The sequence below is a fragment of the Bicyclus anynana genome, chromosome 23, assembly GCF_947172395.1.
Source record: "Bicyclus anynana chromosome 23, ilBicAnyn1.1, whole genome shotgun sequence".
Lineage (NCBI taxonomy): Eukaryota > Metazoa > Arthropoda > Insecta > Lepidoptera > Nymphalidae > Bicyclus > Bicyclus anynana.
The window spans coordinates 5,216,323-5,237,596 of NC_069105.1; the positions used below are offsets into that span (position 1 = coordinate 5,216,323).

The window sequence follows — 21,274 nt, forward strand, 5'->3', positions numbered from 1 at the left end:
GCGCCAGAAAATACGTAAAGGTTTTCATGTATATAATGATGAACTAACATGAACTAATATTTTAAGGAGAAATGATTCGATTGTTTGTTTGCATTGAAACTACTGAATCTATTTTTTAAAAAATTACATTTATAAATGGAAAGCTACATTATCAGGAAGTAACATAGGCTAGGGCCTCATAAGAGGCTCAAAGTCACACAGCGAGCGATGGAACGAGCTATGTTAGGAGTATCTCTGAGTGATCGAATCAGAAATGAGGAGATCCGCAGAAGAACCAAAGTCAACGACATGCTGAAGTGGCAATGGGCCGGGCACATAGTTTGAAGTTCTTTGGGGTCCCAAAGTGCTGGAATGGCGACCCCGCTCTAGTAAGCGCAGGGTTGGTCGACCCCCCACCAGGTGGACTGACGACATCAAGCGAGTCGCAGGGATTCGCTAAATGCAGATGGCTCAGTGTCGTGATGTTTGGAAGTCCCTACAAAAGGCCTATGTCCTGCAGTGGACGTCCGTCGGCTGATATGATGATGATGATTAACATAGGCTATATTTTCATTCATTCATTCATCTCCGTATTTCTATTTGAATGAGAACTACGCGTGTGAAACCGCGGGGTTCTATTAGTTCTTTTATACAGTGAAAAGCGAATACCGTCATTGCAAAAGTTAATACCACACTCAGCGAGTTGGCAGCGCAGGCGGAAGTCGCGCTTTACTTCTTTTCCCTTTGTCTGAGCTGTTTGAGCTGGAGGGGGGAGAGGGGGTGGTTCGGCTCAAAGAGTGCCACTTCATTATCTGTGATTAAAACTCTGATATACAAGGCGAAACAGGGGAAAAGCTTTTAGGGCTCCATATTATGTCTAACTAGTAGTACAGACATAGATAATGAAATAAGTTAGCGCTTCATAATTAGCCTATTTTAGCAGCCTACTATAATGTTAGACCTTTCTTTTTATAGTATAATATGGAGCATAAACCCAACATGCTGCCAAAATACCAATCGGCGTAGTGAAATCGATATGGTATATATTCTATACTTTAGAAAATGGAAATCGAAAAACTACAAAAAAATTATAATAGAACACAAAAACCAAAGTTTACTTTAGGTCTGTTTGTCTATTTGCTATTCTCAAGATATACAGCGGATAGTCAAGTATTTTAAAAGTAGATTAAGCATAGTCTGGAAGAGCATATACCACGTTTTTAATCTTTGTTACCTTGTATTGTTCTCAAAGTCATTATAATCTTTGTTACCTTGCATTGTTCTCAAAGTCATTATAATCTTTGTTACCTTGCATTGTTCTCAAAGTCATTATAATCTAAACTGCAAAGTCTCTATACCTATACCTATTGGCTTGTAGACCAATATCACCAATAACAACAAGCAAAGCGAAAAAAAAGTAAAGATTTTCACCGCAATAAAATGTTCAAGATATCCCGCAGTCGTTAAAGGCGCTCCACACGCGCCGCACGCCGCGCGTTTACGAGCCGCCGCCGCTATCAGCGGATGGAGGCTTTATGGCACGTATCGGGTATCCGCGCGACTTTACTGCCGCGTTAACTACCGCTTGTTTTATCCGTGCCTCCAGTGTGGCAGTTCGGATGTGTTACTGTTCAAGAAAAAAATTAGAATACTTCATAATAGTAGTCTTATACTCCTACAAATGTCAATTAGGTATTTTACATTTTATTTCGTAGTATATATGTAATAAAAATATGCCAATAGTAAATCAATTAAATAACGGTGTTTCTGCGATTATTAAATAATTGTTTCTTTATAGAAGTTGTAATTTTTTTGCAAAAATAGTATTTAGTATTTGAAAATTATATGTAAACTAGCGACCCGCCCGGCTTCGCAAGGGCGCAATGTTGATACTAAATACACTATAGAAAAACTGTGATCTCCCGCCGCCCCGGGCGGCCGGTACCGCTGCAAACGCTACGTCATATTTTAATAATTATCTGTAATATTTTCGAAAATATACATTTAAATCATATGCTGTAAAGGGTCATATAGATCTATATCAAATCAACAATGTAAGGTATTTAATTGAATAAGGATTAATGTTTCAAATCGAAAATTAGCCATTATTTGTCGTAAAAAATAAATGACAAAAAACTATTGTGGTATATTCATAAGAGATAGACATATACCATCGCGGAATTTTCTGTAGACCTTTTCAATGTATACAATACTTAGTACATTATTTTGATAAATCTCGTAGGGTTCAGCCTGCGTTTGCAATTTAAGCGGAAAAAATGTAATTATTTACGACATCACATTAGAAACTTCAAAAATAATAGTATTTCTCCACTATTGAATGGATGTTAAGATACATATAAACCTTCCGCTTTAATCACTCTATCTATTACAAAAATCGCATCAAAATCCGTTGCGTAGTTTTAAAGATTTAAGCATACATAGGGATATAGGGACAAAGAAAGTGACTTTGTTTTATTCTATGTAATGATATAATATTCAAATATAATTGTATTACTTGTAATCAAGATCAATACTATATCCTCGTATTAATGAATATTAAGTAATATTAAGTACCTATTTTGAACATATTACAATTACCGCAATATTTCAACTGTGAAAATTTTATACAAAAAAAAGTACGTGGCGTCCGGTAAAAAGTGGCTAAATAATGTTTTACTGTAACTGTATCTTATTATATAATACGGCTATAATCACACATTTGTGTTGACTTCTCCTCATTATTACGTTTCACGTGTACATTAATGCGTATTTATTCCCGACAACTCCCAAACACTCCGCGTGCCGCGCGGCCCGCCGCACAGATTACGAGCACCGCCCACACATGCCCTTTCACACGAGCGGACGTACATGCGGTCAAGCGGCTCAATGTTGGAGCGCCTGTTCAAATATACATGCTCTTTGTTTGATGACGGACGCCTGCGGTTTTACCTGCGTAGATTCGTAAGTAGGACTCTTTATTATTAAAATATATCCAATAATCCCGTTCACCTCCAATTAGCCAGAAAAGACTGTGTCAGGAGTGGGCATGATAATACTCCAGCGGGCGAGGATCGAACCAACACCTCTCGGCGATGAGTTCGGCCTCTTTACTGAGCTATTGAGGCTTCATAAAGCGAAAGGTCACTCAACACGAAATATCAAAAACCACTTGATGTACAAAGATGACATTTGGAGGTCAAGAGGTCTAAGGGCGGACGATGACGCGGATGTCCGTTAGTACGGTGGTAAAACAAACAGGGATAATATTATATTCGGCTCACTGCTGAGCTCGAGTCTCCTCTCTGAGACTCGAGCTGAGAATGAGAGAGAATGAGAGGGGTTAGGCCAATAGTCCACCACGCCCCTCGGCCCATGCGGATTGGCAGACTTCACACATACAGAGAATTAAGAAAATTTTCTGGTGTGCAGGTTTCCTCACAATGTTACATGTACAAGGGCTGGTCATGTATGTTTTTTGAAGCATGGCATAGAAAGTTACAACCTGACATCGGGTAGAAAAGCTCACGATCAAGTTCGGATCAGTAAAAGTCATAACGCAAAAAGCTCTCGCTCAGAATCAAGATAAATGAGGTGCTGGCAAATGAGGCTCAAATTGAAATTTTTAATTTTCATCCGACCTCCCCCCTCCTCTCTTTGCCGCTCGAACCTCAGTGAAACGGCAATCCGTCTTTCCGTTGGTTTTCCGTGGAAACTAATTTTATGGTTCCTTTTTTCGGGCGACTATATTTATATTTCTTTGCGATGTATATTGCAATCTGATTGCACTCACAATGCTTTACTGCATTGAATATAAACTTAATTAAAAAAGTGAAATTCGAGAAAATTTCGATGTGGTTGTAACATCGAAATTTTCTCGAATTTCACTTATTCAGAATTAGCAGATGTCTGTAACTCCGTTCAAGCAATGGCGTACACAGAGGTTTTGACTGGGGGAGCATTATATTATATGACGACATAAGTTTACAAAATCTTACACTATCAATAATACAATAGTGCGAGCGATTTCACAGGGTCAGGGAGTTATCTTATCAATGAATAAAGAAACCATTCTTGTTGAACATAAAAAAAAATTATAATAATAATACAATATTTAAATCAACATGATAACTGAAACTCAATGTTTGCGAAGTTTTTCTGTAAAATGTTAATTATTAATTAATTTTCTTATTATGACAGTTCTCTAAACTGATTATGTATTCAAATATTCTGCATTTAAATATTTCAATAATAATATTAATGAGTTAATACTAATTATGAGATTTACTTGGGAACATTTAACATTTGGGTATGTTGTCTGTCCCATTTAATATTAAAAATTTGAAAGAATATATATTTTGTTAATTTTGGTTAATGATAAACTTAACTAACATGAGATTTCTAAATGTGTTGCTTTTTAACCCCCGACGCAAAAAGAGGGGTGTTCTAAGTTTGACGAGTCTGTATGTCTGTTTGTCAGTCTGTCTGTGGCACCATAGCTCCCGAACGGATGAAGCGATTTCAATTTAGTTTTTTTTTTTGTATTAAAGGTGATTTATGTGCGAGTGTTCTTAGACATGTTTGATGAAAATCGGTTGAGCCGTTTAAAAGTTGTGGAGGGGTGAATGTGGGGAAGAATAACCGAATGTCTGCAAATATACTCGAATGGGGTCTCAAATGAAAGTGCACTGAGAGAGAAAACTGATGACTTGATTGAGACTTGATCGAGAGTGTAATTAACAATTTCATGACCTTGGGGAGTTTTTCAAAGTTTTCATTTTTATGTTATTCTATTTGATCGTAAGCCCGCCAACCTGCAATCAACACTGTATCAATACACAGTGTTGCTACGAGTAATTATATAGTTCATGATGATACTAATTCGTCGTCATCATTATTATCGGCCTATTTACCGACTCAGGGTATTTATAGGGCCAGGCCTCTCTCCTTATAGAGAGATGTGGAGCGCAGACCCACCACGCCGCTGGCGTGTTGGCGGGCTTAGAGTAGAATGTTAAATTCATCGAAAATCGAACACTATCAAATATAAATGGTAACGTCCGAGACCACGACTCTCTCTGTTTCCACCACTGACATTGTTTTTATTCTCTACAAGTTAGCGCTTGACTACAAGCTGATGGTAAGTGATGATGCAATCTAAGATGGAAGCGGGCTATTTAGGAGGAGGATGAAAATCCATACCCCTTTCGGTTTCTACACGACATCGTACCGTTAGACGCTTAGCGGTACGTGCCGGTAGGGTGGTAACTAGTCACGGTCGAAGCCTCCCACCAGCCAGACCAGGATCAATTAAGAAAACCTCAATTGGCTCAGCCGGGTATCAAACTCAGGACCTTCGTCTTGTAAATCCACCGCGCATACCAGTGCGCCACGGAGGCCGTCATGATATATGATAAATGACGGGGGTAATAACGAATGACATATTCATAGTCATTAGAAGAAAGAGAAAGGCGGTACGTCTTTGCCGGCAGGGTGGTAACTATCCACGGCAGAAGCCTCCCACCAGCCAAGCCTTTAGAAAGATAAAATCAGTACCACATAACCCTACCCAGGATTCGAATCCAGGACTTCGTCTTCTGAAACCACATAGGTTAACTACTTTACCAACGAAGCAGTTATGATATGATACTAATTATGTTGAACAAAAACTCATACAATCAGTTTTAATTGTCCAAATATTTACGGTTCTAATTTTGAAAAAATCGGTTATAACGGCTCACAGGTGTAAATCAGAGATGAATAAACATGGCGCCGGCGGGCGGGCGGCGGGGGACGTAACATATTTAACACAGATTAAAAAGCCGCCCTCCAACAAATCACCCTTCACAAAATAAATCAACAGCTACCCTTAATTCAGTTTTTCCTCTTTTCTATTGACAAAATATTTTTAATTAAGGATTGACGAAACTTTATCCAATCATTGACTCGTCTATCTATTGTCTAACAAATCTATACTAATATTATAAAGCTGAAGAGTTTGTTTCTTTAAACGCTCTAATCTCAGGATCTATTGGTCCAATTTGAAAAATTCTTTCAGTGTTAGATAGCCCATTTATCGAGGAAGGCTATAGGCTATATATTATCTCCGTAGTCATACAGGAACCAGAACCACGCAGGTGAAACCACGCGGCGTTAGCTATTAAAAATATACGCATAAGTATTTTTAACATAACTTTTAAATAAAATAATTATTATAATTTATTCTATCTGTTTTTTCACATTGGAACTTTTGTTTGTACGTTTCTTTCTATGCAGTATATACTTTTTAACTAGACACAATGATAATTCAACAAGTCGGGATCGAACCTTGAACTACCGGTTTTCTATTTCGCTTTCAAAGGATTTAACTTTCAATTTTAAATGTTATGCTATTGATATAAGTGGAAAATTATGTCTTCTTTTAATCTTGTATTAGAATTTATAAATATAGAAAAACATAGTCTAGTTCTGCCATACGGCTAAAATATGGTAATAAGGTTATAAGGTTTACATTGGATACTTACACCATTTATAACTCCAGAATGGCTGATCTAAATACTATCTAATACATAAATATACATAATATCGAGATATAGAAAATGGAAAACACAAAATAAACAAATTATTACTTTAATGTTGCTACGAGAAAGGTATATGGAACCGCGGAGCTAAAACATAAAATTTAAAAGTATTCACTCATATATCCATGCTATGTATTTGTATTGTTGGGTAAAATCTCATTATTACGAAAAATATAACAACGAATGATCAAAGTCACCTCAAATTTAATAACGGTATAGAATATTAATAAAATGCCTATGAAATTAAATGAGTGTAAGAAATAATACTGTAGCCGAAGCTACATTTAATTTGTATGGACATTTTTACTTTTGTGTGTGCGACTCCACATCTGAAGGTTATTGTGAATTGGTCCTTATTCGCGCGAGTTCGTTTGGGCAACGATATTTTGTACTATAGATATGTAACGTGTCTTCAAAATAAATACATAAAAATAGTCTATGTATTTATTTTGTCATGATTCTTCATGACACTCGTCTTCATCTAAATTCCATCAATTTTTTTTATTTTTTTTTTATTCTTTACTAGTTAGCGCTTGACTACAATCTTGATGATGCAATGTGAGATGGAAGCGAACTTACTTGTTAGAAGGAGGATGAAATCCACATCCCTTTCTACACAACATCTTACCGGAATGCTAAATCATTTTGCGGTACGTCTTTGTTGGTAGGGTGGTAGCTAGACACGGCCGAAGCCTCCCACCTGCCAGACCTAGACCAATTAAGAAAACCTCAATCGGTCCAGCCGGGGATAGAACCCAGGACCTCCGTCTTGTAAATCCACCGCGCATAACACTGCACAACGGAGGTCGTCAAAACGTCAAAAAGTGACGAAGATGGATACAAGGCTTAGAGGTCGAGGTTGGATCAGCTTCCCACGGGAACCAAAAATTAAAAAAAATGTAATCCATTTAACGATAATTGTAAATATAACGTATGATTTAAAAAAAAAGCGACTGTTAAGTTTTCCGGCTCTTCTCAGGCGATCCTATTTTCCAAACCATTGTAGCGTCACTAGTCACTAAAAACTTACTTTATTTAAATGAATTTAGCAATAAAAAAATAACATCGTTAAATCTCGCTGAATACAAAGAAATGCAATTAATGCATTTCCCTTTTTAGTTAATTGTTATTGTTTTATTTGTTTGCAGCTTTGCTGAGATTTAATTAATATTTGTATAGGAGTGGAGTGCGCGAGTCATTTGTATGGAAATGGCCACCATTGTACGGTACAGTGTACACAGCCCCGCGTTCACTTGATGTAAAGTGATTGCGAACACGTGGTTCTGATATTAATGCACATTTTATAACCGGTGACCGGGTTTTCTTTTTGGAAAATTTTCTTTTATTACTACAGTTAACACGCCGAAAAGTATTTCATTATTTGAATATGTTTTCACTTCGTATGGAAATTACCTATTTCGGTAAATTATCTTCATATTATTTACGTAACTTTTTTGGTGTTCATTTAAAGTACCTATACTTAAGTTTAGTGGGTTTTTGTCATAACATTGTAATAGAAAAATGTCCAACTGCTCGTAGTTTTGGATCCACGTGAGGTCCTTTGTCATGAGCTTGCTCTATGCTCATGCAAAGCGGCGTAAACCATAGTTAAATTATTGTGTAACGTAAATGAAAGTTGTTAAAATATTTCGGATTATAGCATAGGCAATAGAGAGTTATGATTAGAATATAATGTTCAAATTAGAGGGTAGTTTTAGAATCTGTCACTTTGGTTGTATCGCAGGTCTGTGGAGGCTTTGCTGTGTGGGTGACGACAAATTGTTGTTTTGAAGTGATTTACTTGAAAATTATATTATAAATGCTCATTGTTCTGAACATTTATATCATATACTATACAAATGATATAATCACTTACACACTGTAAGTATTTTAGTAAGTCGCAATGTTAGTGAAATTTTATAAACATAGATTTCATTTTGAAAAAGAAAATGTTGATACGAATTAGGAATATCCTTTGAATTTGTTTTGAGTTTAGCGTTTTGTGCAACATTTGTACCTTGATACAGTTTTTTTTTGCTGTTTTATTGTAAGATTTCCCATTATTATTCTGTGCACATTCGCGGGCGTTATACTTTTCTGTTCTCTTTCTGTCACTTGTGGAGCTTTGTTTTGTTTCAACTGGCTGCCATTTTTATTAATTGTTTGATCGAACGGGACCGCGACGGGAAATACACTAATTTCTTAATGTATTCCTTTTGTGTTGGACGTTTCTGTACTCCTCGCTTTAAAATCAAGTAGGACTTCGGGTGAATTAATTATAGGTGGACGTCCAATTATATTTTCCACATAAATTTCGTTTTACTTAACCGCCTTTGTTAAAGAGCAGGTTATTTAGTCAACTGTATGTGTGTATTACTGTATTTACCAAATTGTAATAAATAGTGGAATTATTTTACAAATTATTTACCCGTTTCAAAGAGTATTCTCACATGGGATTTTTAGATACATATAAAACTTTTGTACACTTTGGGTTACATTATTTGAGTAGGAAGGATCCCTAATTTTTTGGAAAATATAATATATATTATAGCCTTCCTCGATAAATGGGCTATCTATCACTGAAAGTATTTATGAAATCGGACCAGTAGTTCCTGAGATTAGCGCGTTCAATCATACAAACAAACTCTTCAGCTTTATAATATTAGTATAGATTTATAAAATTAATATTAGTTTTGTTTCATTATATAAAAGGATGAATGAGAATGTAAGAAGCGAAGGAGATATAAGGGAGATATGAGGGAGATATGCAAAGATCATAGCAAGTGTAAGGAAGGATGCTTACCCCTACAGGAATAAGGCATGTATTATTTCATTAAGATCAAAGTTATAAGACAGTATTCTTATTTATATTCGTATTTGCCGCTTAAAGTTAAATTCGATTATCTTATTTGTTACTAAGAGTTGAACAAATAAATAAACTATATTACTGGCAGTAAATTAAAGCAGATAATCAGGCCTATTAATTGGTATCGGTCTCATTCGAGTCCGGGATCCCGGGATCAGTAGCTCGGCGACTAATGGCGCGGGTGATGGATGCGATCGGATCGGATCGGACGGCTGTATAGCGTGACAACTGCTTGCTATTATGTTGGCTATTCGTCAATTGAACCTAATCTATTTAGTGATCATATTACTTGTAAGAACTATTTATCATGATGTTCTAGTTAAATTCATTAAAGACCACTATTAGATGTCAATAATGGCTGGAAACTCCGGGCAGAGATAATAAATTTACAGATATAAAAAGAAAATTAAGAACTACTTTTTATCACTTTACTCGGTTTAATAACCTTACATTAATGTTATATTAATTTTCATTCTTAGTTTCTTTTCCTTTTCTGTTATTTTTTCCTTGGTTTTGTTTTTTCATTAATTTGTTAAATTAATAATAGTTAAAATAAGCATGTTATCACTGAGCTTACGAATCCACATTGGATTGGCAGCGTGGTGGGAAAAAGCTCTAGAGGTCTAACCTTGTAATGAGTCGTTCCAATTAGGCTGAAAATCGTGATGATTTAAAAAAAACTGGTAGGCCATCATCACTAACACTTATTATATTTTACAGCCAACTAAGCGATGTGGCTGAACGGGCACGGAAATAATTGAAACCTTAACGAGGGAACGACGAGATATTACTGGCGTTGTAGTAATCGGTCAGGTGAGATCTATTATCTTGCAGAGAACTCCACTCCCGTGTTAAATAGCACCAGCTAATACGATTTCTTAACAACCACTGACTTTGAGGTGAATACTAGGTCTTTAAAATTGCTTCCATATTTCCGAGATTTTCATTTAATATAACTTTTGACTTGGAAAATCTACGATCTTATAAATCTATTGAAACGCAGCGTAATGGCCTCAAATTGGCAGTGCTTTACCATCTCGCGTGACTTATCATAGTCTTAACTCAGCGTAGTCAATTTTGTCCCTTCAGCTATCCAAAAAGATTTACGAAGAATTACATTTTGGATGGAGATGAGTGAACAGCAAACTATATCCCCCGTTTTTGTGCAATCGTTTATTAAATATGAATTTAATTTTAAAGAAGTATTCAAATCAAAAATTGTCAATATATTCTCGCGAACAAAGTCGCGGACGTCCGCTAGTACAAATAAATATCAGGTTTTAGCAGAAAAAAATACGAAGTAAAATACTCATGAGTGTCTACGTTAATCCGCACTCTAATAAAATATTCAACATTATTTTAGGCTCTTATTATTTCACTCATTAAACAATCAACAGTGTTAAGTGTTTAATTTTGAATTAGTAATTACGTTGTTAAACTTAGTTAACGTTTTAATTTGCTGCTTTGTTTCGCAGGTCGCAATAAAATTGTAAACGAAGCCAGCATTGGATGGAGATGGAATGAAATTGTCGGATTCGTCTGGAGCCGGTGGTAAAGGGTAAATGTTTTCTTGCTTCTTATTACACGCCTCGGAGAGCTTGCATTAAATACAATGAAATTAAAAGCCGAGATTGTTCCAAGCAGAACAATTTGCGATATAATTTGCACTCGTAAAGCGCTGGACAAATAGAAGCTTTCAACTACCATTTTTAACTGAGAAAAGAAATGTAGAGTTAAAATTAAAAGTGAGGGTAGATGCGATTCCTTCGTAGAGAGAAGAGTGGATAAAAGATAAAATAAAAAGTTTTTAACTAGATTATTACTAAAACTTTTGGGATGTATCTAAGTAATTATAATGCACTAGCGGCTTAATGAAGTTTTATTTTTTTATTATTATAGGTAAAACAATTTTATGTATTTTTGTCGTATGTGTGATTTTGTTACAATAATAAAATGAAGACTAATAAGTTTGGACAGTTGTTTGAATTAGTTTTCGTTTCAAATGAATCTAAAAGTCTAGACCCATTAATAACTAACCAACCAAAAAGCTTATTTTCACCATAATATCTGTTTTGGTTTACAGAAAATGTGATTTTCGATTTCTTTTCAAATAACAAAATACTTCTATCTTATGTGTTACATTTTATTTGAATAAAATAAAATCTTTAATTAAGAGGGGCTTTGAGCTCAACATGGTAACACAGTCGGAGAGAAATGGAAAAAAATGGTGACATAACGACATAATGGCATGATTAGATCAGAAATTTAATCAAAGCATCTTATTTGCATGTTGGGCAATGGCTGGGCAGCGAATAATATCGGCTCCGCATCGGATATTACTCTCAAAGGCCCTTTGTCGGCCTCCTGTTTCATCAAATATTGAAAAATGATCTCGTAAAGCTGAACGCTCATGCATCTACTGTTGTCTTAAGGTGGTTTCACATTGGTTAGTTAATGCACACGTTTGGTTACAAACTTAGTTTCAGTAATTTATATTTTTATAGTGTTTGTTGTCTGTTTCTAAAGTCTGTATGAGTTACAAAAATAAAGTTTTGTAGTCCGTGTCACAATTCAGTGTCGTGTTTTAATTAAAGCAGTTTCTGAAAGAACCAGAGACATTTTGTAATTTAAACGGCATGAAATTAAACATCACTGACTTGGCACCGCCTTCACACTGATCAGAAGGTAGCATAGGTAAGATGTTATTTTTTGCTTTTTAGTTTAGGTTAATTTGTGTTGGAAGACGGTTGAATATTTTTATTCAAATTTTATCTCTTTATTTCCACGAAAACTTGAACTACGCCGGTGAAACGGGCGTTTGCTTATGTGGATAAAATCTAATAATACTTAAACAATACTTTTTGTTAAAAATGCTAAATAATTTTCTTATAACAGCATCGCTAAGAAACTTAATGTAACCCAACTACTCGCACAAAACACAATGGACTTATAATACAAGCTTTAATTTGGGAGAATGTGCAATTTTTCACACGCACGTTGAACAATCCCTACTTTTCCTTTGTAAGTAAACTGTGAGTTTCTTCCCTTGGTGATAAATATACAATTGGTATATTAAGTGTATTGGATATCCGATATACATCAAACTTCGCTTCTTACAATAGTGAAACTAATAAATGGCTCAAACAATTTAACTAATGAACCCTAAGATTGAAACTTCTATACAAATCAAATTGAACCAATTTTGTACTTTATGGCTCTCTCAATACAGCTGACATTTCATTCACACGAGCGAAATACTAAATTCGGTACTTTGCAGTCGTCAGAAAATTGTTTAATATATTCTGAATCTTATTTAGAATACAAATAGGATCTATTTCGTAACGCGCCGCTGTAACCGAGACTTTTTAATGGCAGCCATTTGTTTCAGGCGTAATGTTCTCGACGGTTCTTTCGTTAACTTGTTAAGAAATTAAATATATACTAATGAGTGCGCCCGACTGCGTCTTAATGAAGATGTTTTAAATGAAAACAATGCTACTATTGTTTCGCTCGCGTGTCAAATTAGATAAGATGTCCAAGCTAAATTGTATTATTGATTAGTAATTGTATATTATTCTCAAAGCTCTTAATTAACTATCATCGTTAATGCGACCGTGGCCAAGTGGTAAAAGTGCTCAGGCGTAAGCGAGGGAGACATGGGTTCAATTCCCGTTCCGAAATTTGTAATATTATGTATATTTCTAATTGATTTCATGACTTTGAATGAATGTCGGACAAACTGAAATCTCATCTTGAATCTAGACGACGACTACGTGTAAAGTTTATGGGCTACAACAAAATCATAGAATATGCTAACAACATTCTGATAGAATACCCAGGCAATCTAGCACGTGCGTCAGTTGTACAATCTTTTGAAGGCGCGTAGAACAAGGACTGAGGGGCTACGTAATGTCTTGGTCGTAGCGTGTTACAATCTCGTAGAGCGTGCTACGCTGCTACGATTTGTAGCGCCCTTATCAATTGTAGGCTTCATTGCTTGTTACGTCATTTTTCACCCGTCATCATCATCATCAATCTTAATGTATAAATGCTAAAGGTAATTAATATAAAAATCACGAAATCTCGAAAATTGCTTGATGTACAATTTGATAGGGTTAGGGTTTAGTTTGTAGATATCCACTAAGAACGGATTTTGCCATAGGGCCGGATTAAAGAGGTCTAAGGGCGGGCGAAGTTGTCGAAGAGAGTATGTATAGGCCGTCGGTCCCGATTATCATTAACATCTGATTATAAAATAAAATAAATATAAAAAGCCATTTATTTCTTACAGTCAACTACTAGTTTACAAAGTTTGGTTAAGTTAATGTTGAGTTTGTAAAAAAAAATCAATGTTTATTCTTTTAGTAGTTAGTGCTTTTAGTTTTATTAGCATAGTTTTAGTTAGGAATTTTAATATTATTCTGTAGGAACAAAAGGAAGGCCCTTTACGAGTAAAGGCCTCCTCAAGTCCGCAATAGTTAATATCTGATAGTGGTTAATGAATTTAACATTATCACCCTAAGCCCACCAACCCGCATTGCAGCAGCGTGGTGGATCTAAGTTCCATATCCCCTCTTCTATAAACCCTGGCCCTGTACTGAGCCGTTTGAAAAGACTGATAAAAATGAATCTTTAAGCTGTGTTATATTCTCGTATAGACTTTCGTAAAGTTCAACTTCTTTACGAGTAAATACCAGAGCAACACAAAAAACGTACACGACTTTGAATATTCGGCATTCATGTGTTAACAACGAGTATAGAGATAATAATTGGGTGACCTTTGGGTGTACAGTAAACAGGTGAGATGAACTAAAGGTCACGCACCGTCCACTCACTTGGGTAAAGGTCATCGAGATGATACCTACACTACATGCCCGTGGCAAAAATTGATGGGTCATTTGAACAATCAGGAGACCTGTTCAGAAAGATACATGTATAATGCGCCACAAAGTTGGAAATAGCTAACTATGGGCCACATAAGAAGGCTCAGAGTCACACAGCGCACGATGGAAAGAGCTATGTTAGGAGTATGTCTGTGTGATCGGATCAGAAATGAGGAGATCCGCAGAAGAACCAAAGTCACCGACATAGCTCAACGAGTTGCGAAGCTGAAGTGGCAATGGGCGGGGCACATAGTTCGAAAAGCCGATGGACGTTGGGGTCCCAAAGTGCTGGAATGGCGACCCCGCACTAGGAAGCGCAGTGTTGGCCGACCCCCCACCAGGTGGACTGACGACATCAAGCGAGTCGCAGAAAGTCGCTGGATGCAGGTGGCTCAGTATCGTGATGTTTGGAAGTCCTTACAAAAGGCCTATGTCCTGCAGTGGACGTCCATCGGCTGATATGATGAAGTCTAACCCAGTTCATTAAAGCTAAAATATTTTAATGATTGGTATAATAGTCCAAAATTCTAATTAGAATCGACCTTCACCATCCTGTTTATTGGGTGAAAGTATTACAAATACAGTAAAAATTAAGCACTTGTCTATGCTCTATACTAATATTGTAAAAAAGTAAAGTTTATAATGTTGTAGAGAGATCTACTAAACCAATTTAAAATTCTGAAACGTAATTGTAACAATGGTGCGTCTGCAATAATCTTATAGTAATAGTATGCTCCCGGACGGCAGCTAATCTCATGTTGAGAATAATCGTATACGCGGGATATATTATAGTGCACAAGTGTAGTGAAATACGAGGATAAAATATATCCTGTGACACTCGCAAACAATGTGACTTACTCTTGGTAAAAGAAATTTTCAAAATCGATTTATTAGACCCCATACAACCTTGCCTTTTTATAAAATTAGTAAAAGTATCCATATACATTAAATATAAATCCGCATTAAGCCAGCGTAGTGGACTATTGACCTAACCCCTTTCATTTTGAGAGGAGACTCGTACTCAATAGTGAGCCGAATGTGGGTTGTTGATGATGATGTATATAAATTGTTTCATATATTTATTTAAATACAAAATAGCAGTACGTTCCTGGTTTTCTATTCAAATGCAAATATAAAATACGTGCTGAAAAATACCTTTATTTAACAAAAAGAAAATTGTGTTCACACGAAAATAACGTCCAAGAGAAACATAATTGAAATAACTAATGAGCATCATACTACTAAAAAAGGGAAAAAAGGTAAAAGGAGGGTATTTAAATATCATCTCCATTTAAAGTTTCAACTCAATTTACACGATCTTTTAAATTCTTCACCAACGTTGTGGTTAATTTAGATACATCCAGAAAAAGTTTTACACAAATAGACAATTAATTTAACGTACGTTTAAATCTCATTTGCACGAGAGTAATTTTAACGGACGTTAAAAAAGTGTTCAAATATAGTATGAAGGTAAAAGAAGGTATATTTCCAACGCCCAAAATTGAAAATGCAGCACTGCTCGAGAAACCAGACAAGTGCGAGTTGAACTCGCGTGATGAGGGTTCCTAACGTTGTTAATCTATCATGTTTTTTGAAAACTGACCTGAAATTGTTAATAATTACACGTATAGAAGAAACTAAGAAAATTATACGTATAATTTTCCTCTGGAACTGAAAATGCAACACAGCTCGAAAAAAGCGTGTGAACACATACTTGGGAATGCGTTTGTTGTATTTGAACGCATTTTTAACATCCGTTAAAAAAGCTATCGTGCGAATGAGGGCTAAAAGTCGTTAAATTTTATTGAACAAAAATATTAATTCAAAAAAATATAAAAATAATAATTTGTAACGAATGTTTGAGCGAATTCTAGTTAAAATAAGTTCGTAAAAGATAAAACATTTGGAGAAAGAATAACTTGGTTAAAAATATTCACAGAAAATAATCGAAGCGTTAATAAACAGAGGTACGGGAATACGAAAAAATGAATTCACATTTTATCCGCAAAGAGATTGCGTTAAGCAGAATATAACCCACGCGAACCAATCATCTGTTGATGTATTGACGTGCGGAGAAACATTCTCATCTTGTGTAAAGATGGCATTCGATTGACGAATGGTAGACGCGGCTAAGTAGACAGCTTTGCTGTGCAAAAACGGATTACAACAGGATTTACGTTGATTGGTTTGTTGTAATGCCTTACATTTTTTTTATTTACGATATTCCTTGATTCTGGTAGCTAACTGAGTTACCCAGAAATAAAAATTTCTGAGCGTCGGAACGAGATAATGTACCACGACATTTGTAGGACATTGTGTCTGTTAAGTAGCATAACTATTGATTAATCAACAGTAAAAAAACTATTTGATTAAACAAATTAACTATTAGTAACAATTATTAGTAGTAGTATAAGTATTTTGATAAACTACCCAAAAGTTGTTACTAACCAGCTGTGTTTTTCACTGTTGCTTATTCATTCGGTTCATTACCTCGTTCCGACGCTCAGAAATGTTCACATCCTGGTAACTCAGTTAGCCACCAGAATCAAAAAATTTCGTAAAAAAAGAGGGTGATCGTCTCATCGAGATGAATCTGCTCACAAAAAATTAACTTGATAGTAAGCAGTTCTACAAAATGTTCTACGGATCCCTGACTATATCGCTTACATTTTCTAGTAAGCATAATATTCAGCAGTATAGTAAGTCTCCGAAATATAGTAAACTCCGAATCTTCATCTGTTATAGGACTTTGCCTCGCCATTACAAATTAGCTAGTAATGATGATAATTAAAGTAAAATCATAATAATAGCAGAAATAGACGAAATAATAGAAGTGAGATAAACATGATATTTTTTATTATTTCAGTTAGTTTCTGTTTTGTGAATCAAACATTAATAATACAGAAGTTCCTTGTTAAGGAACACCGCGTAATTCTCTTTGTCAGTTTTAAGTACATTTAATATTTAAACTTGTGCGTACAATCCTTATTAATCGCATGGCTTACCTCGTGGACTCTCGAGATCCAGGTAAGATATGTAATTTATTTGCTTAATTATAACAGAATAATAACATTTTCGACGGCCTCCGTGGCGCAGTGGTATGCGCGGTGGATTTATAAGACAGAGGTCCTGGGTGGGATGCCAGGCTGGGCCGATTGAGGTTTTCTTAATTGGTCCAGGTCTGGCTGGTGGGAAGCTATGACCGTGGCTAGTTACCACCCTACCGACAAAGCGGAACGATGTCGTGTAGAAACCGAAAGGGGTGTGTATTTTCATCCTTCTCCTAACAAGTTAGCCCGCTTCCATCTTAGACTGCGTCATCACTTACCATCAGGTGAGATTGTAGTCAAGGGCTAACTTGTAAAGAATAAAAAAACAATAGATTCCTTGGGACTTATGTTCATCTAGTCAAAGCCGAGAAGTCGTTTATTTATTTTTATTTTCCTAAGATCCAAGCTAATCAAACTGTTTTTGTCTTAATTAATTTTATGTTACAATAATTTATTATTTTATTATGCTATTATTTAATATTTATTACATAATAAAGAAAAATGCATTCGATTCTTTTAATTGTTCAAATGGTAATTCGACAATTCGTACTCAAATATTTATCACTTTGCAAGTAAAATCCACAAGCAATCAATCATAGTCTAATATCTGTATTAGAAACGACCTACACCCATCTGTTTAGTGGATTGAAAAAAAAGAGCAACTGTTGAGTTTCTTGCCGGCTTTTCTCAGCAGAACCTGCCTTCCGAACCGGTGGTAGCGTCCTTATAAATAGTTTACTGACGTTTCAAAAGAGCTTGTTGAAATAAATTAATTTTGAATTTTGATAAATAAGTGTTTTATTTAGTACGTCAAAAAATATGTTGCGAGTAGGTTACCTCAAAAACTTCTTACGAACCATCGTTTATGATAGTTAACGTGATTATTAATAGTTTGGCCAGGTAATTTTTAGGCAACCTAGTCGCAATATATTTTTAACATACTAAATTTGATATAAAACACTTATCATCCAATGAACGTTGTCGGGTGAAGGTCGTTTCTAATGAATCTCTTCCCTGAACGAAAGTCCAATTTCTGGCAATTTTGTTTGATTGTACAGCATTTATAGCATTTTATTAAATAGCATTAAGAGATGTTTTTGTATTTGTAGATTCTTTTATTAGAATGATAGTTTTTATAATAAAAATGAAAAAATGGTTTAAATCTTTAACACGCTTACTTGTACATTTTTATTTTGTGACGCGGTAAATATTTTTCCTTAAAGGTTTGTCTTATTTTAATAATTAATTAATTATTTATTATTTCTTTTCATGGTGAAATATTAATAAATAACTGAGTATCGAAAGCAATTTATCTCGATTAATTTGCAATGTCGTTTGAATAACAGCTGTAAGATAGAATTAAAAGAAAATCGCTTACCGTAATGTGGATCGTCGTAAACTTTTGTGGAACTGCCGCAAGCCCCCGCTCCGTCGCTGAATCACCACTGTTGCCCTTTGGCCCGTCGAAGCCTTATATACCTCGAGGGTGAAGGGCGGAGTCTGCTGGCGCATGTCACCCCAAGCCCCGCCCATTTCGAAAGCAACGCCGAAGACGTCACTCGTGACGTCACTGAAATGTTGATAATGACCAGTGAAAGGGTCATGCATGACGAAGGGTAAAAGGTTTAAACCATTGAGACACACATGACGAGAAACCCTTCAGTAATATCAGCAGAGAGGTTTCGGTTGCCACCAGCTAGCGTGGAGGCCTATGCTCTATGCCCGGTATCATACTTTGTAAACAGTGATTGGTTTTGTTTAGTAATAATAGACGAACCAAGCAGATAAGCCCACCTAATGGTAAGTGATCATAAAGAACCATCGCCTATATAGAGCAACCCTTCGCAAGGTATGTGTGCTATATGCTGGAGGCTATGTGTGCGGCGATGTATACATGTTCATATTATTCAATTAAATATATCCCTTGGCTGATTTCACCTGATGTTAAATAATTATGCAGTCTAAAAGCCGTCTCATTTTTTTTTTTTAATTCTTTACAAGTTAGCCCCTGACAACAATCTCACCTGATGGTAAGTGATGACGCAGTCTAAGATGGAAGCGGGCTATCTTGTTAGGAGGAAGATGATAATCCACGGCTTCTACACGACATCGTACCGGAACGCTAAATCGCTTGGCGGTACGTCTTTGTCGGTAGGGTGGTAACTAGCCACGGCCAAAGCCTCCCACCAGTCAGAAAATTTGGAAGAAACACAAGTTATTCTACCCACCTTTACGGTTTATTATCATTAACAACCCATATTCGGCTCACTGTTGAGCACAAGTCTCCTCTCAGAATGAGAGGGGTTAGGCTTATAGTCCATCACGATGGCCCAATGCGGATCGGCAGACTTCACACACGTAGAGAATTAAGGAATTCTCAGATATGCAGGCTTGCTCATGATATTTATTCTAAAATGCACATAAACAACTGAAAAGTTGGAGGTGAGTGCCCCGGTCCGGATTCGAACCTACGCCGTTTGAATCGAAGGCGGAGGACATATCCTATCACGGCTCTCTATTTTACAGCTTTTTAATTTTACGTGATAACGATCAATGTCTAAGACCTAATGTAGATAATATAAAGTCCTTAATTGACTCAAGCTGGTAATCAAATTCAAGATTTTTCTTTTCTTTTCTTTTTTCATACATTACCAACAAGTCAGAGAGGTCGAAGTACTAGTATAAAGGTGGTTTAATAAAAAGATATGAACAAGTAGCCCAAACGAGTAGGTATAGGTATAGTCCCAATAGCCGCGGTTTACGATCTGCAATAAACACCAATTGTGACACAAACTATTAACTCGGATGAAGATCGTTAACTATTAACTGTTCAGTTAACAGTTAGCGCTGAGACGTCGTAAAGTTAACTAACTAGTGTTCGTTGCTTTATTCTAAGATGCTGAGTCTACATTTCAACTTACATACATGTAATCTCCGCGAAAAACCAAATAATCTGAAAGGATGCAATTTTGCCGCCAAACCACTTTGTTGTATTTCGGTCTGCAGAGTTATTATGTATCCAATAATGAGTTACTGCAGCGTTTTTATCATATTTTCCTTTATGCAATCATCTAACATCGTATTTTCAACGAAATGACATACGTATCATTATTCTACTTAAAGTGGTAATAATATAAAAGTGGTAGTAGCAAGTAATACCATAATTTCAACGAAAACTCGTTATTTACGTAATTTCGTTGAAATTAATATCATTTTACATTATCGTAAAATGAAAAAATCACTGCTTTTTGATGTAAAATGACGTCTTGAATGAATGCACGTCACTGTTGGTATATCATCAACATCATTATCAGCTTGGACATAGGCTTTCTGTATAGACTTTCCAAAATCACGATCTCGGGTTTGATACTCGTATACAGGATGCTCGAGAGTATTTCCCATAACTTCAAGGTGTCGATAAGTCCACTTATAGGAGCCGAACTGCATAACTATTTTTCTTAACTAAAAAAATTTTTTTTTGTGTTTTCATACAAAGTAATTCAAATAATTCCTACTATCCATCTAAAACATCTTAAGAAAACCTGCGTATCTGACAAATTTCTTTATTCTCTGCGTGTGTGAAGTGTGCCAATCCACATTGGGCCAGCGTGGTAGACTATAAGCCAATAGTCTACCACGCTGGCTCTTTCATTCAGAGAGGAGGCTTTAGCTCAGCAGTGAGCCGAATATGGGTTGATAATGATGGTGCTAACACACGCCTTTTTCTATGACTACGATAGTTTACCGCCTAAAGTGTTTTTCAGATCTCATGGGTACAGTGACAGTGTATGACGTTCATAATACGTACTATCATCGTGAATGGCGGCAATCTTTCAGGAGTGAAACGAACTGTCACCCGCACCATCTTACATGAAACGAATTGTCTTGAGCTGTACTCTAGCGTACCACCGAATATCC

At 35.9% G+C, this 21,274-nt stretch overlaps 1 protein-coding gene across 2 annotated transcripts in view; it reads right to left on the minus strand.

The window, feature by feature from the left end:
• The window catches only part of LOC112053331 (prothoracicostatic peptides-like), an 83,511-nt gene extending 64,714 nt beyond the window's left edge, over positions 1-18,797 (minus strand). For both annotated transcript variants that reach the window (XM_024092725.2, XM_024092724.2), the window contains exon 1: positions 18,735-18,797. The gene's annotated coding sequence lies outside the window, so the exon portion shown is untranslated. The remainder of the gene's footprint in view (positions 1-18,734) is intronic.
• Positions 18,798-21,274: the final 2,477 nt, after the last annotated feature.